The following is an 18,093-nucleotide window of genomic DNA, read 5'->3' on the forward strand; positions in this document are numbered from 1 at the left end:
ATGTGATCTCGTGCATTCTGCAGCCCTCGGCTCTTAACAATCTGTTAGGGTTGCTGCTGGTCGTATCATTGTCTCCCACTGAACTGGGATGCGCCTGCACCAAAGTGTCAGTCAGCGTGACATGGCTGACATAACACCTGACGCTGCTCCCACGTCAGCGACAGTGGCATTTACATTTGCACGCCGCCACAAGTCTGGAGGGAAAAGCAAAAACGTGGACATCTGTGAGAGATAGCTCACAAGCTGACTCGCACTCTGTGTCCCCAACTGTATTTATCTTTTCAGTCCCCATTCTTTCTTCTTTTACATTTTCACATAAGCTTCGCTTGTTGACAAGCTGCCTACATGTGTTTTTTGTCCTTAACTCTGCCAGCCAAGTCGCAGTTGCCAGCCAATCCGACGGGCATCGGTTAAAATGAAATAAAAGAGTTTACTGAGAAGTCCAAGAAACCGCAGGGGTTCAGCTAATTATACATATTTTGGACAGACAGACAGATAGATAAAATAATCCTTTTTATTGTCCCTGGTACCATCATTAGTATTTTTATCATAATAATGTTGTTGACATCAATATAATCCTAATCCAAACCTGATACTACAGCATTTCTCTTTGGGTAGGCTACATGCGTCCTTGCTGCTGGTGTAGTAGTGGGCCTGTGGCATGGTGCAGTATGAATTCATCTCTTTGACAAATAAATACAAAACGAAGCAGAAACAGTGGAAAGGCGGATAAAAAGATCAGCAAAATAGTAGCCCACAGTGATTTATCCTTGCTCTGAAGTTGTCATCAGTGCCATTTGTCATTTTCATAAAGTACAGTCCACAAAAACAGAAGCAGGCTGGGTTTTCTGTACAAGTGAAAATGCAGACGGCGAGGATTTCTACAACCAGGTTGGTTTCTCAACATCTATCACAGGGATTGCCATAAAATGTTGTCCAGATATTCCTGTTTTCAAGAGGATGAATGCTACTGATCCTGGTGATCCACTGACTTTTCCTATAGTTTCACCGGCAGGGTGACACGACTTTAATACAGATACGACATAATACAATACCAATTTTATGAATCCATTTTGACCAAATTAAAATTACATCACATATTAAAGTAAAAATTGTCAGCTTTTATGCTGTTGAGAATGTTAGAAAATAACTCCGGTGTGTTTATAAAGCTACAATTTACAGATCTACTTTGAAGGCCTCACATTCAGACTATTGGTACTTTACAATTTACAGATGCTCCCTAAATACATGTAGGTTATTGTTAGATGGTGCGATTTACTAATGTCCTCTAAACACCTCACATACAGACTATTTACTAATTACCTATTAATAGATGCCATTTTCCGTATATAAAGATGGAAAACAGGATGGGCAAATGCTGGAGGGCTTACAGGGTTTCGAACAGCAGCCATTTCTTAAAAAATATATATTTTTAATTACTCATAAAAGGTGAGCTCAAGATCCTTTTTTTCTTGAAAGCTCGGGAATCAAACCAGTGTTGAAATCACATTTTATTTCCTGAAAGAGTGTCAAATCAAATTCTGACCTCAGAGCATTCATTCTCACTTCATATCCTCCTCCAACTTGCCACCAAGTCAAACTTTCAATGCTCCCATCCCACATCCTGCCCACTCAGCAGCCATCAATGAAATTAAGATAACATTTGCTTACATGCAAAAGAAGAGTAGAACACACATGAAATCTGTTGTGTGTGTTTTCATCTACTGTAACATGTCGTTTTACTCAGCAGGATTAATTCAGAGTGCAATCATCAGGTTTCTCTATTCCTCCCTGCAGCCTACTTACAATCTGTGAATCATGGGTGTAATGACGTCCGTGGTTCTCTCTCTCCCTCCATCCATCAGCACTCCTCACACCCTCGGCCACACACCCACTTGCCCATCGCTGCCTCTGTTTAGTGCTGATCTCAGACCCGTTCGGGTGGCTTGTGTTGAGCCAAGCAGATTGTCTTGACACTGATCCCAGTTCAGAGGTGAAGGAGGGCCTCTAAGCTGTGTATAGTGGAAGGGATAAATCTAGCTTTGGACTGTGTGTGTGTGTGTGTGTGTGTGTGTGTGTGTGTGTGTGTGTGTGTGTGTGTGTGTGTGTGTGTCAGGAAAGCTTACCCACACTTACACAAAACAGAGACAGCGTTTCTCTGTGACTATAATCCTTGCTGTTGACTTTCATGGGCATGCACACACAATGATACACACATGGATTTGAAAGCTATCTTAAGAAAGTAGGAGCCAATATGCTGCAGTGGCTGAAACACGGAGGCATGCTGGAAGCTTACAGGAGGTTACATGCACCCCGCCAATCAGGAGAAAGCTACAAAGACACCTCACACGCCTTATACCTGCTCTGCATGGGCTGAAGCAACAAAAATGTACGTTGTTTTTTTTTATCCTCTAATATAGTGAGAAAAAAAGAAGAGGAAACACAAACAAAGAGAAATGAAGAGCTCCTGATAAAAATGTTTTTCTAAATTTAATGCCACTGTAATAAATCTTGTCTGTGACTCAGGCTCAGGGAACTGACTGGGAAACTCAGTATTAAGAAGTGAAATTGTCTCCAGATGGTTTAGTCCATGCAGGGAGAGCTGTGTGAAGCTGCAAGAGCAGAGGTGACACAGTGACATACTGTATAGTCAGGGATATTATGATTAATTACTACGGGCTTTGTTTCACCAGCCTAATTGCATAAGCACAGAGATAAGGGGCTTTGGCATTACAAAGCAGCTTACACAACACAAACCCATTCTTTTGAGTGTGTGCAGAAGGTGGAACACGCATTATGCCCTACATTTGCATGCATAATTTGAGTGCCTGTCTTTATAGGTGGCATATTCCCACACATACCGTCACAGCCATATCCCTATCTACTCACTGTTGATCCCTTCAAGTGTGTATTTAGCCCTTGCTAATCTGGTGAAATTGATAATCTACCGAGCCGCTGTTAATAGAATTATGTTGTGCTGCTGCCCGGAAGAAAAGCTTGCAGCGGAGATACGGGAGAGAGGGCAGGACACCTGCAGCACAGAACCAGCTCAATACCCGCCGTACACATTCAATTGATCTGGGCCCCCGGAGTGCATCTAAACACAAAGAGAGCTGAAGCTTTGATCTGAGATCCACAGGAGGAATGCAGGGATGTGTGCGAGATGACGGATGAATTGGCAGAGAAGGAGGAAACAAATCTACAGAGGTTTAGGGTTTCCTATAACTGTAGAGATGGATGTTTCGAAGGGAGTCAGAGATGTTTTTATTAGTTCAAACGACTGCCGTGCTCTCCCCTCTACATCGTTTTTAGTGGAAAAATTGTTGAAGTGACGTTGGGTGACCACTTTGTCACCTAGCTTTGTCACCATTGTCTGCGAATAAAGATCAAAATAGTCATTGCACCTCTCCTTGTGCAATTCACTTTAAAATAACACAAAGACAAGCTTCCTCTCGACCAGGTAGGTGATTGTGTAAAACGCTCTGCTCTCCCCGCCCCCTGCCCCACCCTTCCTCATATGTGGTCTTTCTGTAGCAGATTTTCTGTCATTAAACGCAAGAATAAATGGCAGAAAGGAGAGGAGAGGGGAGGAGAGGAGAGAGAGGTGTATTGTCCTCTCTTGGTTATTTTTAGGCTCGATTCTGGCCAGGGCTGGAACAGTGTGTATTGAACCGCACCGTGGTGGAGAAGTGAGGGAAGACATTTCCTCTGCACTCCTCTACACCTGGCCAATGGACACTATAAATACATGGGCGGCATATGCTGATACACACATCCATATGCAAACACAACAACACACTTGAGGCCAGCATGTATGTGACAGAGGAGTGAATGATGAATGGAAAGCTATTCCTGCAAGGTGGTATAAGTACAGAATGAAAGAGGTGGAAAAAGCTGAAAGATAACTATGGAGTGAACGGGCCAATAAAAGAGCTGCGTCCTTCACACGGCAGAGCTGGCCTGTGTCGAGTTCTCGTCAAACTTTGATGACGTTCAAAGGTGAAAGAGAAACTACATCCATCAGTTGTTTACCATCCTGATTAGTTCCCGTCGCCTTCTGCTCTTACACTGGAACATACATGATTTAATATGAACTTCAAAGGGGGGTTAGTAGCTTCATACGGACAGGCTGTACCTCTGCACACGGTACGAACAACTTGGGAAATACAAAAATGCTTTGCAAACAAAGACAAGAAATTTATTCTCTGTTCAACACTTAAACATTATCATACCGTGAGCAGATGTGTAGAAAAGTGTATCACTCCACCCTGTCAGTATCACCACAGAAGCTCTTCCAGAAGTCTCAAACTCTTATAGTGACCTCTGAACTCCTGCCTTTGCAGTGAGTGACAGATCTGAGATTCTCAAAGCCCCAGGTCACATGACCCATAACCACCAGATCTCTCCTGAGATCCACAGTCCACCACAGTGGACTGACACACTGACAGTGCAAACAGTCATAGAGGCTCCATGCAGCAGTGGCCTTTTTAGGTTATTTTGTGCAGTGTAATATTTTACTTAACTATGGATGTGTTGTTTGAATGTAGGCCTATTATTTTAGGCAAATGCAGGCATACACATGGCACTTTTTTCAAAAAAGAACTTATTTTGGTTAAAATGATCTGTATCTCTGGTTAATGTTGAGCCACCAACGCTTTGTATTAATCCTGGATTTACAGGATTTCAGTACCTTCCCATCTGGTTATGATTTTTACAAACAGTTTCTCAAGTGATTTCCCAGAAAATGTATTATGTGATTTACTGGAGATTTCTATTTTAATACATATACCACCACTCACTCCTATACAGTATGAATGATAATGTTTACATGAACACATTTACAGTATCTGTTTCCCACAATAAATGCTCCTTATCTAAATATACTTTGATATTTTGTTGCTCTCAGATTTTCAGGCACCAATAAACTTCAGATGCTTTCAGTATTTTAGGTTAGGTTAGGTAGTTACTTTATTAATCCCCGAGGGGAAATTAATTATTTAATTATCTCAGCATATTTATAGTTTCTCAGATACTTTTACAGCATTTACACTCTAGCTAGCCAGAAACTAAGGTTGCTTCATTTTAAATGTATTTTTTACAATCAAAATCAATTTTAAAAATCCCAAATAAACTCTGGGCAAGACCTGTCTTGTATTCTAGTGTATAATCAGAACAGATCTTATAAATAAGATGAGCTGTGTGAAATACATGACAGAGTTTGAAGACAGGGAGGTCACCTTCAAATTCTATAAGCACGAAAAACCCTAACCCAAGTAATGGCAAACTGGTTCACAGTTACAAACTGTGGCAACACTGTAGCAGACTAAATTGCATCAGTATATCACAATATAAGTCTCTGTCCTTTTGCCACCACCCTTGGGAGATGAAGTGTTTGTGATATATACTGGCAAGCAGCGTTTACCTGCAGAGGAAGGAAATGAACAGAGCTGCAGCTACAACAAAGGCCTGGAAACTCAATTTCAACACATACATTCAATTATGCATGCTATAGGCACACAAAGGACAGAGCTTGGACAATAAGGACACAAACACCGTGAACAGTGAAGATATGACCTTGAAAGCAACAATTAAGCTCACAAAGACCACTGATGGACTAAATAGCAAGAAAAAAAGAAGAGAAGTGAATGGAAGAAACAATAGAACAGAAATAAAGAGATTGGAAGAGATAAGATTTGATGAGAACAGAAAAGAGCAGAGCATAAAAATCTTCCTCCGTGTGTCCCAAAATTAGTAAAACTTCCTTCAAATTCGGTTTGTGTCTAGCAATTATCTCCATCACCACAATAACCTGCTGTATGAATATGCATTTGTATTTGATTGTTTATATATGTGCATATATAAGAAATGTCTGCATGCCAATGTGAAATTGCAGAGAACAGAGTAGAAAAGACTTCTGGCGAGGTTGAGCACAGTAGGAGGACTACTCAGTTTTTAAGAAAGCAAAACCAAATAGTCATCACAATTTTATTGAAAAGAAAGAACAGAACTCGAATAATCCCTTCGCCAACAAGTCAGATTGCAGTTTACATCCACGTCTGTCCAGGTGAATATAATATATATATGGTGAAGACTTTAAAGGAATCCATGAGTTCACATGTTTGGTCAGTCAAGTAGATTGTAACAGAACACAAAGTTATAGTCAGAAAAGTAAACAATGCTTTGAACATGAATGCAAAGAATGTACAAACTCTAAAACAGGGAAGCTTCACTCACATTTTCAACCCAGAAGATAAAAAAAAATCCACACAAGATTAGTGTCACCAATTCAGTATCCGACCAGATGTGAAACATTGCCACAATCTCTCCTTCTGTTCCTGAGTTGTGGTGTTAAATAATGGCAAGAAAATCATTTCTTTAGAACATCATGATGTCACAGTAAGGTTGACCTTTCACCTTTTAGATAAAAAAAAAAAAAGGTCCTTACTTTACCATTTTATCTGATTAGATATTTGTGAGAAATGTTGTCATAATTAGCATATGATTTGTAGAGTTATGGCTACAAACATGTTTAGTGAGGTCACAGTGAACTTTGACCACCAAAGTTATCTCCACTTGAATTAAATTTTCCGAGTGAAAATTTATGCCAAATTCGAATAAATTCCCTCAAAGCGTTCCTGAGATATTGTGTCGATTGGGGCACACAGACAACTACCTAATGCCTCTGGCCTGGCGAGCAATAAAACAAGGAACATCTGTTTGGCTGAGAACACATGGGAGGAGTTTAAATGGAATTAAAGTTGAGTTTGGCCTCATCAGATTGCATCTCAGCACTCGGTAGCCCCTCCTAGTTTCCATGAACACAGCACTGCAGGTTGACAGACGATGGCTGTTATCACCTCAACATCAAACTCAACATAAACAAATAGCAAACAAAATCACAGGTCAACCATCATAATGTCCAACATGAAAAGACAGGTAGACAATTGAACTATTAAGCGTTGGAATTGTTTTTTCCACATTTAAAAAAAGGTATGCAACTGGGACTTCTAGTCTGATGGCTGGAACTCACACAGAAACAAAACCACATCTTTGAATAATGGTGGTGATAACAGCCATCGCCTTCTAAGATATGTGTTGGATTATGTATGTCTGGCTATATCGTTACAGCTAACACAGAAGGTATGTCCCCAGGGGAAAAGCTGCTTCTCTATTTTGCATGTTGTGGTTTGTGTTTCTCACGTTCCCATCAGAGAAACAGTTAAGAGCTCCACATATCCACATTGTGCAGACTTGTTCAAATTCCAGCAGTTATAATTTTCTTTGTGGTTCAAGCCAGCTGCAATAAATCTCTTATTTGGGTGCCAGTGTTTATTGGTCCTTCATTGTGATCCAGACTAAAATATCTGTCCACCACTATGAGGTTGATATTTTCATGACAATTGTTAGATGCAATGCAATGAACTTTAGTACAGACCATCATGTTTCCGCTCAGGATGAATTGTCATTACTTCCATCTAGTGTCATCAGTCAGGGCATTATACAGTACACTACAACGATTGTTTTTTAAATATTTATGACAAAATATCTAGAAAAAAGTTGCATCAGCCTCAGCTGTCATTTGTGTTTAGTGCTAATTTGTGAATGTGTGCATGCAAACACGCCAAATAAAAATGTAGAAGCTGGTAGACCTGCATGCATGTTAACATTGTCATTGTGAGTATGCTTGGTATGCTCATGTCAGCATTTAGCTGCTATCATGGCTGTAGACTTGTCCTAGTCTCATTAATAAAATACATTATTTTTCTTCCATGTTTTTAGGTTTATGAAGGGCAATCAAAAAGTTACAAGACTGCTCCTGTTGTGCAAGAACGGAACACAGCACCTTGATGCACATTGAGCAGGGAGAAACTATACGTTCATGAATAAGTATTCAGAGTAATGTCATAAATGTCTCTATGAACCTGAAACCACACCAGTGTGTTGTTGGGGGCAAGAAACCCGTGCATTTTTAATGCAGTGATAGCAGGCGTGTTGTTATGAGGGAGAACCAAAGTGCCATCGCACCACAGTTCAGGTCATTCGCACTGAAGGTTTTCCCTCAGATGCCTCAGAACATCACAGTAGAACTCGATGTTGACAGTCTGACCCTAGGGGCCAACCTCGCAAAAGTCAAACCCATCTGGTTGCACTCCTCACCTGACGAGCCTTCCTCAGCCCCTCTTGAAACGCAAATGCAACTCAAAACACCTCTCCCAGCTCCTTGCTTCATTGTTTTAGATTTTCTGAAACAATTCAAGGGTCCCCCTTGAGGATTTCCAGAGTTAAACACAAAATTTGATGAGCGCTGTTTGCTCAGGTCCATGGTAAAATTGCAAATGCTCACGTACCAGTGGTCACAAAAACTTAACGTAAGTGCTGATTTTGATTCAGCCATGTAACCCGAAATACATATGAAGGTTATAGCTTCCCCTTGTCCGTTCAGGTCACAATGTTGTGCTTTATTCACAAGCATAAGGAACCGATTGCCCCTCATATGTCAATAGCAGCTGTACTCCCAACTATCAGACAAATTGGTATTAATACATCAAGTTAGACATGCGGTACCCATAATATCATATGTTATGATATATAATTAACTAACACATAGTCCACACTCACATAAATATATATTCTATGCAGCACTAATGGTGTTTGTATTAAGAAATGGCCACAGGAGAACTGGATCAATTACTCCAAAATACAGGTGGGAGTGTTTGGGTGCCAGACATCTCTGAGTCACACAGGGGAAATAGTGATACTGCCTCATGAATTAAATATGACTCTGAATGCAAATACAGACACACACAGATACACAGGTTCATACAAACACAAACACATATGTGAAGACACGCTTATGCTTTTGGTTGCGCACATTTGATATTTGCACACCAGCATAAGAGCATAAATGCACACAGATGCTGCCGCTCGCTCATTTTCACACTGACATGCAAACACGCACACTTAAGCACACTCATTTACACACTCACGCTTTATCTCTGTCAGACAAGACACACACACCAGCAAGTACAGTGTACACTTACTTCGTCTGATTCTCTTGTCTCCTCATCTTCTCAGTTACTCACTTAGACATACATATAAACAGTCAGGGGTGTATCACTTACAGTGGTCTTCCACAGAGCCCCCTCTGCCTGTGTATCAGGTGTCACAGTGGTAGTAATGTAATGAGTCTGGCTAGTTGTGGTCCATCCAGACGCTCTAAGGCTGACACTGCAGCACACTGACAGGAACAAATCAGACCATACAATAGAGGGAAGTGCTGGACGTAGACACATGTGAAAAATATACAACCACTGAATATTCATACTTGCTGATCGCCAGAGGTGATGATTTTATTTACACTGACTCTGGCTTCTGTGTGTGCAGCCTACACACAGAGCAGGGTGGTCAGGCGAAAGGCTAAGGTCATGGACAAGTCCAAGTCTGGTGCCGGGGGACAGGCTGATACCACACATCAACATCAGAACATCTTCCAGCGGCACTGCATGTTCTCGACTAATTTGCTTGGGACCAGCGAAGTCAAGGCTAAATTTGTTTCAGCACATTTTGAAACACAAATAGCGCACTTCTTTTTTCCCCTCACTTTTCATTAATTCACTCACAGTTTATTTTTGTTTTTTTCTCCAATACAAAAAGAAGAAAGACCAGAAAGAAACCCATAGAAAACAGGGACCTTGATTAATTCTGTGGCAGGAAAACCAATGTTAGCATTATCCAAGGAATAAACACATGTACTCCCTGAAAACTATGTATTATATAAAATAGAAACACTAAGCTCTATTTACCACTACTGGTCGGGTTATTTGAAGCCACAGGCAGGCACAGCTGCAGGTCTGCAATCTTAGCTGCCACATTTGATCAAATGTGGCAGCTAAGCAGGTCGGCACAATCGCTACGCAGATATACCAGCATTGATGTTTGCGCTTGCCCTTTGTCTTGCCTTGCACAAATTGTCATACATTTCACATCAAAGCAATGAGTAAAGATGCTTCTTACCTCTTCTACAACCCAACTTTGCTTTTTCATTTTTTTTTTTCCCCCCCTCTGCGCAACTAGCACATACTGATCAGCTTGAGAAACTTGAGTCCTGATGCACGTACACACTGCTGCAGGTTTTCATTGCGCAGTCTGAAATGGTTTTGTGTTGCCATTAGTCTTTTATCTCAACTAACATTAAAGCTCCTGAAAAAAAGCTCATGTGTGAAGCCTTTCTCTATAGCATTGAAGCAATGATCTCCAACTTGACAAAATAAAAGTATAGGGTAATGTTTAGTAACATTTATCCACATAGCTGAGCTCCACCAAACCAACTGAATAAGAACAATAACAAATTGATACTCAACAAACGCATACTCAACCAGTAGCTCGCAAGCTACAGGTTAAAGACCCCTGCATTAAAGTAACACCATGTATTTTTGCCTGTCTTTAAGAAACATACACTCAGCACTCACAACATAATAGGTTTATTTCCAATGACTCCCAATACAACATATATGAGTGCTTTCAACCAACACATCCTCATATCTTGAAGAATAGGTCATATATATATATATATATATATATATATATATATATATATATATATATATATGCCTTAGTCGTCATGGTAACAATAATAATAAATATGTGGATAACATTGGGAAACAGTGACAGTTTGGTTCAGTTTAGGCACCAAAAGTACTTGCTCAGGAAAAGATCATAGTTTCAGTTAATTATGTTACTCAAGTTATCTTATGTACATAAGTTAAAATACTGTAAGTCAACGTTGACTTTTGTTTTGTTTTCACACGGGACAAGCAGCGATTTATGGGTGAAAGTCCTTTGTTTGATCTTTGACCCCTGACCTCCTCCTTATACCGACTTTGTACCTCCTTCTTCCTTTGCTCCCGTCATAATTACCAAGGCCACTAGAGGTCGTAATAAATACGGGTTGTGTTAAGCTGCTTGCACGGACAAACCTTAAGGCCTTGTTTTAGTGAAGGAATGTCTGGGAATAAAATAATTGTTTCAATAAAAATCATACCTTCCTCGATACACATTTCTTTCTGAACTTCGACATGAATATTACAGCTGGTAGTAATTAAAAAAATATATAATACAATATCAAAGATCCTCTGCTGATCAGAGACTGACAAATCAGATATGGTGACAGATGTACAAAACATCGAATGACTCAAATACTTTTGCAGGTAGCAAAATGTCACAAGACGACAGCTACAATGACAACAACGCCCGATGGTGCTTTGGTTAACCATGAATCATATTTAAATTTATGTATGAATCATATTTCTCCCCCTGTGATGGGAGATTGGCGTCAGATGAACAAACACAATACCTAAATTAAGATCAATCCCGCTGGCCTTTTGCGAGCATGAAACACCAGATAGTATATTTTTAACTAACAAATTCATTTGACGTGAAAAGTCTTAAAAAAAAAAAAAAAAAAAAAAAAAAAAAAACATGTAAAAATTGACATTAAGAAATTGGAAATAAATAAATTAAAGCTTAACTGAGCCATTTGTTAATTAGCTGTCACGTAGGTTGAATGCACCCGGATGCGTTTTTTTGTTTTTTTGTTTGTTTTCTTATTGTGAGTCAGTAAAGCACAGAGACGTTGGGCTAGAGGCTTGATGAGCTGATCCTGGGTCAGCTCGGGCCAGTTTACTGCACAGCAGCCTAGTAGACAAGATGACAGGACAGCGCTCACCGTGAGGTCTGCTCTCTGCTATAACGCATGTATACACGCGCAGACATGCATGTGTTTAACCATGACATACGGTGTACACACAAACACGTCCTCATCAAGTTGCACAGATGGAAATGGACATATTGCAGCAAATAAGTCACAGATGAACACTTACACATCCAAACAGATGCCCGATATCATTCACACACACACACACACACACACACACACACACACACACCCTCTCAATCTCAGTCACTCTCATAAGCTGTTCAGAAGTGTATTTCTGTAGCACAGAAACTGCAGAGCCCCAGAGAGACACAGTCATGCTATATTGAGGTCAAGATGTTTGAGACAGAAGACCTGACCACTGCAAGTGGAGAAGCAGTCAGTAAACTGTAGTGTTGCTTCAGCCCCTTTATTGCTGATTAATGGCACTCGGCTGAGAAAGGGAGCATGACTCCTCTCATCACTAGGCGTCTCTGTGCTTGGCTAATTGGCCTAGTTTATCCACACGCCTGCATCCAAGCCTGTGCAGAGCGATTAGTCAGCCTGTCAAGTGCAAGGCTCATACCATTTGGAGCTGAATAAGGGAGACAAAAACGAAAGGCAGCAGCTGTGGTGAAATGGCATTGTGTGCTTTCTGCAAGATGGTTTCAATTAGCACCTGCTGCCTCCCACACTACCCTGCGCTTTCTTATTATTTATTTTTGTTATCTCTGACTTTTTTTCCCCTCCATTCTGTTTCAACAACACTGCTTTATTCAGCCTTGATACTGTGAGGACTTTAAGGATAGAAGTGCCAACCAGGTCAGTCAGACAATCCAAAACAATTTACAACTTTATGACCGCTAGAAGTGCTTTTTTGAGACTTTTTGGTTGCAGCCGCCATCTCCTCAGAAGAAAATGTGCTGACATTGTATCCTGGATGGCCTTTTTCTTTGACAAAACCAAGTATGTAAGTAAGACCAGTACAGTGAACACCAGTAAGACTGCAGCCATGCAGCCAAGCTGTGAGGGTACCAAGTGGAGCTTAGAGCTAAATCATCTGCATATGATGTTTAGCATATAGGTAGTTAAGTTCACTATCTTAATTAAGTATGTGACACACTAGCACCACAGAGGCTGATGGAAATGTCTTCAACTCTGCAGGTATTTGAACATAAGCCAAAGTATAGAACACATTGAAATTTTACCTACTGGTGGTGCAGGCAGAGAACTCAGGGGAGCAGATAAAAAATACATGCCGATGGACTGACGAACCAACTCATGGATCAATAGACATCGCCTTAAAGCCATGCTGCTAAAATGACAACAAATTTGATCATTTTAAACCTTTAAAAAACCTTATTGATTTACATATATGTACGGGCAGATGTTGTAGGTGAAGGTTGTAGTTCATAAAGACCTCCACAGTGTACATGATACTCAAAGCCTAGCACAATAAATTGATGCTTCGTGGATACAAATATGTGGTTTCAATAGCTTCTTTCTGCTTTACCGAAACAAAGCATGAATTGGGACCAAAAGAAAAGCACAACAATAAAACCCTCTACAGCTTGTAGGATGAGTGGGCGAGGTGAGCCTCGTACCTTTCTGTTCATTTTAACTGCTCTCTACAGTGGGGTAATTTAGCCCGTTGAATACGCATGTGGTTAACCTCACTTTCAGATACAATTACGCCCACTTCTCTCAGTCCCCTCTCTGCCACAGTGTTTCTTTCCAGCCCTCTCTGGCTCCAGGTGAAGAGCTGCTCTTATGGATGGAGGCCTAATTTTTCTCTCAACAGTTTCCATTGCCACATTGTTCCAGCGAGATGTGCCCTGTCCATGCAGCCGGCCAGGATCAAAGAGCTGTTGACACAGCCTGAACCGACTTGTCAAGGTTACCGAGTCTGTCTGACATTCAGTTTGCTTTACAGAACCGGCAAGTGTGTTGCAGGGATGACGTGCTTTTGTAAAATCTCCTAGATGGAAAGAGACTACATGAAAGAAACAGCAGCTCTTCAGCATATAGGTGTGTGTGTGTGTGTGTGTGTGTGTGTGTGTGTGTGTGTGTGTGTGTGTGTGTGTGTGTGTGTGTGTGTGTGTGTGTGTGTGTGTGTGTGTGTGTGTGTAGTCCTGCTGTCTGTTGCCATGTGGGGTGTGGTTGATGTATGGCTTACTATTTCTGCTCTGCGGAGAGACATGTTGCCCCTTTTGCAGCGAAACTACAGTTTTCAGAATACATTGGCAAGACCACATGTTCCTGTAAGACAGATATGCACAAAAATGCACATACTAATAAATCCTAAGGCATTTGGAGGCATATGATGAGTTGATTAAATGAATAATAATAAAAAGAAAGTGGATAGATGTTCATCAAGTCATTTTCTAACCTGAATTTATAAGTAATTTTATTGGTATTACTCCTGTTCTAAGTTTGTTTTCTTAGATAATGTACTGTTTTTCTTGTTGAGCTGCTTGAGCAGAATAAAAATGCAATTTAAACATTAACTTAGCCTCTGGAAAATGATGATAGGCTTTTTTCCCCCCCACATTCCCTCATCTTTTTTTTTTTTTTTAGATCAAATGATAAAAAAAATACTTGTAAATTGCAGCATATTAACAAAATAGATTAATTAACTTTGGCTAAGGGGCTTTTAAATTTGTATTTCCTAATATAACCTATTTTTTGTTTCTAGTAACTGTAGATGTACATACAAAAGACGGATCACTCACACGCTTAGTACTCTATATTGATTTGTATGAACATTTTGGCATCAGCAGATGTACAAATATAACATTTGTAAAGAGAATCTGTCTTGTATATGTAAAAGTAATGTATTTGCAAAGTAAATTGGGGAATGATCAGCTTGTCAAATCAATATAAAAACTATGAAAGCAAACGTCAACAAGGACTATTGCACCTTTCCAGGAGGCATGATGACAACAGTCATCGTGATCGGTGAGGAGACATAACTGAACATTAGCATATCCTCCCTCTGGCTTGAATGCTGAACGAGCAGGGAGACTTCTCAGGGAGTCCCGCTACCATTTTGCAAATTCATCACGTTTGTTTCCAGATATCTTTGATAAAAATATAATACAGTGATTTGTGACAGGAAAAAAGGTGATGTCTAAATATAACAACAGTTGTTAAGATATGATGCAGCCCCCCTGAAAACCCACAAACATCCGTTTTACACTGAAGGGAGGCAAAAATACATAATGATTTAATTCATTTTGTTAGAAAACTCCACACCTTAATGGATAGAGTTTTGACTATTTCCAGCCAAGTGGTTTAATTTATTAATTTCTCTTTAAGAGTTAAAGAAAGAGAAGTTATAAAATTGCCAATTTGGCTCTAACACACGAACAACAGAAAGCACTGAATCTGAGAGTTCCTTGTAATTTTTATCAACCCCAGAGATTAGGGTTACTCAGAGCACAGATCAAAGGATAAAATTCCTTCCATTCAACCGTAGAGATGCCAGAAAAAACATGGTTGCAAAGCGCTGATTCTCCCCTGTGGTGCTTGTTGCTATATTTGCCCTGAGTGGAGCAGAGAGGCTGGGAAAGACGAAGAGGAGACACAACCATGACACCCTCAATTAGGAGTCGGGGCTGACGGCTTCCGTCTTCTGCCCTCCCTCCTCTCTGCTCCCACAAGAGAGCATGAGGTGAGAGTACTTCATGAAGTATGCATGTGAGACACATGGACAAAAGAAGAAAAGGTTTATGTTAACGAATGCCCCGTAGATGTCTTTACATGATCAGAAAAATTGCTGCATCTGCAGTATTTTCAGGTGAGCTACCTGAAGTTCATACTAACCAGCTGTTTATTCTTAAAAGAGTTTAGCCAGAATATAGGTATCTGATATCTTAACTATGGTGTGTGTGTGTGTGTGTGTGTGTGTGTGTGTGTGTGTGTGTGTGTGTGTGTGTGTGTGAGAGTGAGAGTGAGAGAGAGAGTACTTTGCTGTAGGTTTGTTTAATTCCCTTTAATGTCTGCCAACAGTCTTCTCTGTATATATATGCCCAACTAAGAGTCTTATTTTATACGTCCTCATCTTGCAGTTTTCCATGACATTAAATACATTACATTCCATCAATATGAAAATTACTGTGACTGTTCTCAAACCCATTACAGCTAATTCAAGTCTACACTATACAAGATTAAATGCACCCACAAAGCAGGCTACAAAGAGAAAATGCTGTACATCTGTTCAAAGTTAAGTTAGGACAGAAGGATAATGTTTTTACATCTTACCGTACAAAAAAAGAATTCTTTTGTAAAAAAAAAAAAACCTAAAAAAAAACGCATGAAATATTCACAGTAAGTTGAAAAAGTGAAGGAAAACCAAACTGCACTTCAACTAGTTACGGCTAGCTGCTGAGATAGAATTAGCTGAAGTAACTATACCCACCTTCAAACCCATTAGCATCCCATTGCTGCAGTTTCTGTCAAAAATCATTCTCAGGAGGTATAAACTCCAAATATATACACATATTTTCAGACTCAGTGTTACTCACACTTTCTAAAGATATAATAATTACTGTCTATTGCTCGTAAATATACATAGAACTACTTAGAAATCATGATGAAAGGTGCATGAAAACCCTCATGTGTTTAGGTTTTCTTCAGTATCAAGTACATTCATGACTACAGTAACTATTTATACCCACAAACGTAGCTCTCAAGTTGAAACAAAACCTGTTTTTAATATTTTTCATGTTGCACAATCATAGGTCTCCTGCAGTAGCTCACTGGATGAAATGGGAAAAGACAGCTGAGTAAGAATCAGGAACATTTAGTTTTTTCTGCACCCTTTAAATTGTTCAGAGCCTTCAAACTTCAAACCAGTTTCAGTAGTGCTTTCTGCCTTTTCAAAGCAACACAGTATCCTCATCAATACGTCCACACACTGTCTGCTCCGTGTCTACTGTGCAATTATGTGTATGTAAAAATGTGCATATTTCAATTTGTTTACGACAGGGACTCCATTTCTGGTAGTAAATATGTAGACAGATGGACAGTCAGGTAAAAAGGGAGCTAGGTGTGAGGATGACTAAGAGCCGCGCTGCAGTCTCTTCCTGGGTGACCCTCAAACACAAGCGCACACACACACACACACACACACACACACACACACACACACACACACACACACACACAGCAGGAGCAGGAAGAGGGCGCACACGCTTCAGAAAACTGGCACACACATTCTCTAACCCTCTGCCTCTCCCTCACTCTCCCTGCTGCCCTGTCTCCCTGCATCGTTGTCCTTGCACAGAAATAGAAGAAATATTATTCTGAGTAGAGGAAAGTCCCATGTGTCCATGTTAGACACACACACTCCTTTGTTCCAGCACATCTCTTTTAGTTACATTTTACCTGCACCTGTATCGTCCCTAATTTTCTCAGTCTGTTTTTTTTTACCTTCTACATTACAGTTGAAGTATCTGGCTGACACCTTTATCCACTGTAAGCTAAAATAGCAGTAACAGAAAAATACTACAGACGACAGTTGATAGTTGACAGAACATTACTCTGCAACTATTTTGCTAATTTATCAGCAAAAATGACAGTCACTACTTCCAGCTTCTCAACTATGCAGATTGTCTATGCTATATCTCATCTTTGCAGTGTTAGCTGGTTAAAACAAGCAACATGAACACATCACCAGACTATTGAAAATTATGAATGGGATTGTACTTAATTATCTGCGTTTCATAGACAAAACCATTCATGAAGAATAAAAAAAAATGACAGAATAATTAACACCTAACCTCAATGATCTTTGCAATCCTCAAAGGCAAGAAAGAAGCCAGATATTAAAAAAACAAAAAAACAAAACATAATGTGTGCCACATCATTAATGGAGAAAACTGATGTCAGCTACTGCTGAGGTTTGCTCATCAAACATCATAATATTGTCTTTCCATCATTTAATGTAAAAATTACAGCAATGAATAATGTTTTTTCCTTTCTCAGTATTGAAGAATGGGAACGATGAGGTTATATTAAGGTTATTGATTTGTATTCCACAACCATCTTTCCTAGGATTTACAACACATTTGTGTATTGTGAAAATTGATGTGATCTTGGAGAGGAGAACCAAATAACAACTAAATTCCAATTTTAAATTTGGGTTCCAGGGACCTTAAAGCCTCATACCTGAGGATACTCCAGTCCCACACAGACAGGCTGCTGTGTAACACTCAGGCCCAGCGAGCTCGAAATCCTCCTAAGTGCACATTGTGCTCAACTTATGTGGGTCAAGACTGATTTCTCTGACTTCAACCATTCCCAAAATAGCTGTGGGTGTAATCACCCCAGAATTCATTAAGCACAGCTGGAGTGGTGAGACCCCGTCTCCCCTAGGGACAGTCTCTCCGTCCAAAAGA

At 40.1% G+C, this 18,093-nt stretch overlaps 1 protein-coding gene across 2 annotated transcripts in view; it reads right to left on the reverse strand.

The window, feature by feature from the left end:
• Window positions 1–18,093, reverse strand: part of prkcab (protein kinase C, alpha, b) — a 103,306-nt gene that overhangs the window by 74,287 nt on the left and 10,926 nt on the right. The window lies entirely within an intron of this gene.

Source organism: Embiotoca jacksoni, unplaced genomic scaffold, assembly GCF_022577435.1.
Source record: "Embiotoca jacksoni isolate LCO1_2020_lvr unplaced genomic scaffold, fEmbJac1.0.p SCAF_15, whole genome shotgun sequence".
In the NCBI taxonomy this organism is placed as follows: Eukaryota; Metazoa; Chordata; class Actinopteri; family Embiotocidae; genus Embiotoca; species Embiotoca jacksoni.